The sequence below is a fragment of the Triticum aestivum genome, chromosome 7B, assembly GCF_018294505.1.
Source record: "Triticum aestivum cultivar Chinese Spring chromosome 7B, IWGSC CS RefSeq v2.1, whole genome shotgun sequence".
Lineage (NCBI taxonomy): Eukaryota > Viridiplantae > Streptophyta > Magnoliopsida > Poales > Poaceae > Triticum > Triticum aestivum.
Window position 1 is genome coordinate 711,173,252 of NC_057813.1, and position 8,717 is coordinate 711,181,968.

Consider the following 8,717-nt stretch of genomic DNA (forward strand, 5'->3'; position numbering starts at 1 on the left):
TGATCTTGGATTAGGTAGAATTTTTTTAGGTGTGCACACCCACCATTTCTTTCCTGGCTCCGCCACTGCGTGAGATATGTGACAAGCTGGTTCCTGATATTGGTTGAGTTATCGAGGATGATAGGCTCTATGCAGAAGGTGTGTCAAAGATTCTAACCCCTGAATTTGTCAAAGAATGGCATCCCACACAGGTTATTAGCTCATTTCTAAATAAGCTATTGTTTCCAATAAAATATTTTTGAATATACCAGTTATTGGTGTCGATAAACTGAATGTTCATTTGTGTTTTCGTACAGTAGTTTCCGGATGATGTGGTGAAGAAGAAAGATGCAGCAGCTTCTGCAGCAGATGATGCATGAAACAAGATTGATTTTAAAATGTATTCCTTAATATATGACTGCCTTGTTAAACTTAGGTTTTTACCTGGAGTGAAAGCTCGGTTTCTTCAGGAGGTCAAGTGTTTGGCTGATGAAATTTCTAGAGCTCCAAAGAGGAGCTACACTGAGGTAGCTCACGGGACAACCGAGAATTGCGATGATGGTTGTCTGCCTGCTGGGAAGAAAATGAGGTATTTCGGTGGTTATGAAGCACTCGTTTAGAAAATATATGTATTATCTTGTAAGCTGCTAGTTGTATTGCTAGTTTCTTATAGCATCTCTAACGAACGCCTCAAAAGTTATATTCAAGAAGAAACTTTTTGTTGCTTTATAATCTAAAGCGGGGGAACCCCTGTTTAGTCAGAAGAAAGTTTTTGTTTTGAGGCCTAAAAAGTCACATATTTGAGAAGAAACTTTTCGTTTTAAGGGATTATACCCTATCTAGTAGACCCCCATGAATGATTAGTGCATCAAAACCCGATTTCTACCCCCCAAAAGCTGCCTCCACTTGACTAAATTTAGTTTAAAGAACTTTTTGCACTAGAAGCTATGTTTCACCTGACACTATCATGGTATGTTGTAACTACAACCTATATATGTACTTTCTTAATGTTGTGTAAGTCTATTGCTGTCCAGACTGTCTTAACGAATTTTTTGTAGCAGCCATACCTCTTGTTTTCATCATGGTAGGACTCAACTTTATCAAATGGCTCGTTGCATTCATGATGCAAAGCCAAATACAACCAAGAAGCTAGCCAAACTATACATAACATGTTATATGTATTATCCGCAAAGTACGATCATATTTTTTTATTTAGAACCCTATAAATTTTTTGAGGGATCGCCATCATGGCTTACTTTATGATCTCAAATGACACTTAAATTGTTTAAGAGAGAGTTAAGGATAAAATCAAGGGGCTCATCAATTATTACAAGAAATCTTAATCTCAAAACTAAATCTAGCAATCTCTTGAGTAGTACAAGTTGTTTCGTGTAAACAATGCTTGAAATGGATGGTCCCAATCTCCACAATAAGATCCTTTTTTTTAGAATAACAAGGATGTCTCTCCCCAGTTCTAGAGTGAAATGCGCCATTAGTCTATTAACTCAAATAAAATGCATGCTTTAGGCCACCAACTCGAAAAGTGATCAGATTTAGTCCATAAACTCATTTATTTGATCAAATCCGGCCAAAACCGATTTAAAAGGGAAAATACAATAAAAGGCCACGTGATGTGTGGAACTTGAACCTATGACCTAAGGGCAAAACCAAATCTCAGTGACCAGAAGCTACTAAATAGCTTCTTATATTTACTAATTGGATGCACCTTACGAGCCTCCACGTTAACCCTCACAAACTAAGCAAACTAGCCGTCTGATCTTGAAATTAATTATCTCTAACCGTCGGATGTGACGCCTTATGGAGTTCTCGGTTGTTGTGCCACTTCAGCCAAAAAACCCATCTCTAGGACTCTCCTTCCTCTGCTGATGCAACTCCCACCCCCTAAAAAAACACCAAGGCAGAGCCCTAGCACCCTAGCGCTGCTCCTTTCCTCCTATCCAATCCGCCGTCTTCAGCTGAACCCCAATCACACAGGCAACACAACGTGTGGGTAAGGAGAAGGTCCTTTCAATCCTCTCAGATATCATGCCTGGACCATCCCCTTCTCCATGTCCCCTTCCTTCGTCACACTGTCAATGAAGCCTCACGTAGTCCATATTAGAATCTCTAAAAAGACTTATATTTAGGAATGGAGGGAGTACATGTACAACTGCTTATCCTTTTATTTCATTTGAATTATAATATCAGTCAAGCATGTCTCATATACACTTTCAAAAGAAGTGAGTAAAATGACCTGTCAGATTGAGCTATCATGAGCTATTTCTATGTCAGTGTCAACATAACGAAGGTTCTGCATTTGAACTAATTAACTAAAAAAATTAGTAAACTGTCAGTTGCACTCCAGCGAACCAAATAAGTTATTTGTAATGTAACGGAATGTCTTCAGAAAATACTCCTATATATATGCATGACCTGGACGATGGAATAGTTAAGAGTTTTGTAGTGTAATGCTTAATACAACGAGTGCATCCCCTAGGTTACAAGAGGATGGTCCAAAGAAAGCAGGACCAATTGTTAACGTTGATCATACTTTACTCAACCAAGTTTTAGATGAGTGTGTTGCAGACCAGTTTTATTGAAGCTGCGAGTTAACATGGTTCAATTCATTTATTATCTTCCCTCAAATTTGTTGTGTATGGTTTGCAGATTGCCACCTTTTAATTTTCAACCAATTATTTGTATGCGAGTGTTCTATACTATTTTATGTTATTTTGCGCTAAATAAGCCAATTATTTTATAACTACCAAATCCACTTCTCAAGAGTGGATCTTCATCTGAGTGTACTACACCTGAGTTTGCAAAAAAAAAGAGAAAACATGATTAACAAAATTCAACAATCTGAAATTTTGAGATATCAAAAGTCATCAAATGTCCGAGCATCTTGCAAATTTTCGGCCAAAATAACATTCGAGGAGCTCTCACGAACAAAAAATCAATGTTCAAAGTTTTGCTCACTTTTTGGGCATTGTTTTTTTGTGCCAGAGCTCCTCGGATGTTATTTTTGACTGACAATTTGCAAGAAGCTCGAACATTTGATTAGGTTTGCTGTCTCAACTTTTTAGATGTTGCTTGATCATGTTTTAAAAAAAATGCACTTTTGGCTCCCTTATATAGGAGTATTTATGATCATGTTTTTTCATTTTCAGATTTTGTTTGATCATGTTTTTCATTTTTATATATTTTGGATATTGTTTGATCACGTTTTTTCAATTTCAGATTTTTTGGAAAGGAACACTTGATGGACTTAATTGTCTACGCGTGTAACCATTTTCCGAACAAGATTTATGAAAATTCATTATTTGAAGTGTCAACTTTCCTGAAAGACATCTAATCATTTGTATATAATATATTTAAGTCAATGTTTTGACCTGTGTGCAGTTTCACATGGTATTCCTAAAATAATTAATGCATGAAAATTCTTAATATCCAAGTACAATAAAGGCTTGCATTTTGCTCATGTGCTTTGTAGAATCAAAATGTTGGCCGACCTAGAGGTCGTAATTAAACAATTATGTGGGCAAGTATGTTTTTCTTGTTCATCGGCATGAACATTATTTTACATATGCAGTTCCTATTCCAAAAAATAAAAGAATTCTCTGCTTTAACTTTCGAAGCAGTTGAATGAATGAGTATATGCAGTTGAAATGGCCTGATTAATGTAATGAATAAGCTTTGGTTATGATGCTAAAATGTTTTATATCAACAGAAACATGCAAACATGATTACCCTTCCTTTATTTATCTTCTCATCGATCTCTAATCAAAACTTACCATCAATTCCAATTTTGTTAAAGGCGAGGGATAATTGGTCCCACTAAGTTGACATCTAGATACGGATTTAATACATTAACCATGCTCAGTCTGAAGCAATGTTGCAGAGATGGGTGAGTAGCGATTCCAAGGAAACTTTCGTTGTAGCAAAAACAAGATAATAGGTTGGCCACTGGTGATACAACAAAGATGCAATAAACTCTGTACATCAGGCTATGCTTACAAGCTACTTCTCTAAAATATATGTTATGGTCTAAAATAGTTGTAACAGAATGGGTATTTATTTGGACCACTCATACAGTTGACTAATTTGTGACCCAAAAGGCGTATTACGATTTTTATGTTTGCTACACCATCATCCACTGGTGAAACACCATTTTCGATGATACATTTACATAAATGTAAGCAAGCTGACATAAATGTATTAGTCTGTTGATTTGGAAATGTAAGCGCACATGCTTCTCATTATTTATCTTGATTAGTCAACAATATGTTGATCGTGTGATACAAAACTGATATTTTCTTTTCATATCAAAATAAGTTTTAACGGTATCAATTTAGTACCAAATTCTATAGATACATTTCTAGTAATCATTTACCAAATTTAAATGCTGAAAACACATGTGCCTTATATTTATACAGGAAGAAAGTATGCTTTTACGGTATACAATATGTGGTATCCTTTTCCGTGAAGGTTGTGTGTGTCTTATTTTAATTATTTGAATGGATGTTGTATTTGTTATTTTTTGTTTATCGCCATATTTATGAATGCAACAACATTTCTCATTCCTTTATATGAAATGAAAATAACAATATGAATTATATTGTTTCTACAATGATTGGACATATGTACTTATTCTATTCAAGACTTCTATTTTAAAAATTAGATATATGTCATATAGATTTTAATTTATGTGTTATAGAATATCTAGCCCTTGATGAATAGTTTGTATTAAATAAGTTACATACTATACATTTGTATGTGGCACGTCAACCTGAACCGGTTTCGGTAACGAAAAAGTTAAAAGGCCACCCGCATTATGTAGGACTTGAACAAGCTTTGTGTAGTGATTAAGTTATATAGTACTGTATATATATTTTTATGTGACACCACTAAGCTTAAATGTAATGAGCAATATTAAGCGCAGTATATCTCAACAAGGCTAAGTGTGTTCAAAATCATGTTTCATGTACGCACCTAGTTATACAGGGATCTCGCTATAGGTACATCCAACCTCTAAGCGTATGATCGCTTTTTATTTATCGTCACTAGATGACCCGTTGCGCCGATGGCGCAAAGAGGGAGAGCGAACCGAGATTTAAAACCATGCAAGTAAGAATATTTAGAGGCTGATCATAAAGTCCTTGAAGCATAAGGAAATATATATTTAGGTTTGATGTTCATACATAACGTTATATATTACCTCGCATTGTAGGATTATAAGACAAAAGAAAAGCATGAGGTTAGTTCATGATAAGATTTGCTCATTCAGCTTATGTTAACTAAGATATGCAGTCATTTACATGAGGTAGTCATCGTTGCATGTGCCATCGGTATAAAAAATGACGTCATTGTCTAAGCAGCTCTTCATGGTGGGTGTGTTTGGTTGGCTATCATTGGCAAAAGGAAAAATGTCTTCCATATCATCGTTCAATCCCCAATGATACTTGTTTGTTTTTTGTTTATTATCTATTGAAATGATGCAACTTGAGATAAGAAATAGGACATCATAAATAAGGTGAGTAATAACCTTTCTTGCTATGAGATAGAACAAAGGAAGCTAGCAAAGAATAAGTAGATAACAAGTGATTTTTGATGGACCAAGCCGTACCAATATCATAGAACCATAATGGTTGCACTTAACTATCATGATGTTGCCTATTTCTATTGTTTTACTGAACTGTAACAAAAACAAAATCATAATTATTTTTCAAACGCTAGCCGATAGATCAATCATGGTAACCAGTTCTGGTTAGATAAAAAAAACCACATGCTGAAAAACAAACGCATAGGAATTTCTTATAAAGAGTAGAAGATGGAATCATTATATCTAAGGTTACTGGCTAAATTCCTACCCTTCTTGCCTGTTAACTGTGGAGAGTGAGCAGGCAACCGACTTTTTCCTAATTTTTTTGAAGATGATGAGAAAAAAGATGCAAATGTTTAGCTACATGGGACATGCTTATGCAACAGTACTATTGATTCGAGTGTACCTCTTCTTTTTTTACTATGTCAGTCATCACCAAATCATCATTTTCTTCAGTTGCTAGTTGCAACCACAACAACATACACAATGAATCAAAAGAAGGTGAGACATTGGTGGGTGGCCGAGGAGTGAATTGGTATTACCAAGAGAAAGGCAAATGACCTTATCAGGTTTTGTTCCATCTGGCATCTCCTTAAAGAGACCCCGAACAATTGGGTTAGCAAGGTAGCACCACATAATCTTGATGAAGTAGATGTAGTGTATGCATGTAGTCTAAAGAATCTGTTACACACAATCGAATGCATCAATCTATTAATTTGGTGAAATAGACTTAGCTGACAATATTTGTAACATTAACAATGTACAAAACTCACTGCTTTAAATATGAAAATCGATGAAAGGGCACTCTGATACGCAGCTGAAAATATATTATCAAATTATGAGTAAGTAGCAGGTCTCTGGAACTGCAAATGAAAGATCATGCATATTATTAAAACAAACATAGGAAATATGGATTCCATGGTCACATTTGCAGAAAATATTCATATGAATGTTAAACACTAAAAACATATCTGGTCCCGTTTTCAAAATACCATAAATGTGTGTGGTGTCAATAAAAACCTGCATATCTGCAAGTACGCCATGCATTACTACAGATATACCAAGGAAAGATTATACACTCTGTTATAATGATTTTAAGAAATTGGCAAGCTCATAAAACTTTATTGCCAACTGACATTCTGTTAATTAATATTCAAAGAGAGAATTATTAGATATATACTATGAATATTATTAGAGAGTATTATTAATCTGAGAGTTACCATTTATTGATTTGGAAGAAATAATATACGACATCCAATTTCTCTCCATGTAGGAATCATCAACTAATTCTGTTGGCAAACTTAGGCGTCCACAATGCAGGGCCATGGCCATCTCAAGATCAATCAATGGGCGACTCTTCATTGTCTGCTAGCACCACAAGGCAAGGCTCGACGTCAACTCTACATCAAGCAAAAGTCAGCTTCCACAATTTTAAGACCATGACATCATGGCAGTACTTTTCGAAGCAACAAACCATAAGTTACATATCATATGGTGCCTACAAAAGTCAAAGAATTTCAAATTCTGTCATAACAGTAGATTCAGGACTTCACTATGTAACAAAATATTGGTAGGTTTCATAAACAGAAAGACCTTATGACAGCACGAAACGAAATCAAAAGTTTGTCACGCTTAATGCTCAACAAATGAATTTATTTCAAAATGGTTCAATGGAATATGACTTGCAAATTACATCAAACTTGAAGCATTGTCTCGCAGATGTACGATATCTTTATCAATTGACTTCTGCTCACACTTTAAACGCTTTTTTCATCCTTTAAAATCTCCTGAACGGATCTTCTTCAAATTCCCGGCAATGACTAAATTCTGGAGGTGACAAGGCAGCCAAGATCCATCAGGTAATTTACAGTATAACATGCCAGGAATAATGACACTTCTGAAAAAATATCGCACTCTTCTAAGACTGAGAACCATTTGGGAGAACGAAGGGAACTCACAATGGGATGAATAACAGTACAATACATACAGATATATATAACAGAGTGAAAGACACATATAATTAGGCGACTTGTGAGAAACATCTAGTTTAGCACCTCAAATCAACGTCTTAAATGAAAAGAAAACAGAAATGAAAAAGGTAATTTGAGTGCTACACATGCAGATAAAATATCAGATTCTGATACAAAAAATCGGCATCGCATTGAGGCCTAACTTACTTACAGGACATACATGGTGTATTTTACTAAAAGGCCAGAATGAATCACTTAATTACTAATTTATTTTGTCATTTATACAGTCACGGAAAACAAGGACACTATCTTACTATATAGACCATGCTTGTCCCATGATCGGTCATCACAGAACAAATATGTGACAGAAAAGAGCAGTTTTTACTGAAGGAAATGGATGACCAAGTAAAACGGCCCCCAACCCTGTATACATGCCAACTTTGGTCAGAATGAACTAAATAAGCGTTTTCTTTGGATATGATGAACTAACATCGTACACACCTTATTATTTCTTTAGACAGAATGAACCATTTAGAAGAGCAGAGGAAAACGTGGCAGCAAGACTCGGCTGTGCTTTTCAGGCAACAAATGCCCTTCTTGTTTTTTAACTAAACCAACAACACATGCCGGCTCCATCTTCTCTTGTGTTGAGGGCGTGCGTGAGGACGGAGGAGAGGGTGTGTGTGACAGCGAGAGAGGATGGAGGCTAGGACGCGAGGACTGGCCTCTCGGGTGGACAGGCGGTGGCGCAAGAGCCGGACGGAGCCGACCGTCTCCACGGCCCACACTCTTCCTGCAGACGATGATGGCGCTGGCGCCATGGACCAACGCTGTGGCTCGAGCTTAGGAAAGTGAAATCGCAAAAGACTAATATGTATAGCAGTTTCAAACTCTCCATGACAAAGAAGAAACATCACAATAAAAGTATCCATTGTACACACATGTACTTTCAAGATGAAAGAAGTAGCAGCTTTCAATGGAGAAATAGGCAGTAATAATCGACTGTGTCTTCCTAAGCCAGCTCATCAATCACAAAGACCTACAACCAAGAAAATTGGACATTTGAAAATTTCGTCAAGCAACTGGTATACAATTGCAAATGAAGCTGAAATTAAATATTCCGTGAGGTGATGAAACCTACCTCTGTAGGTGATGCGATCCAAATCATT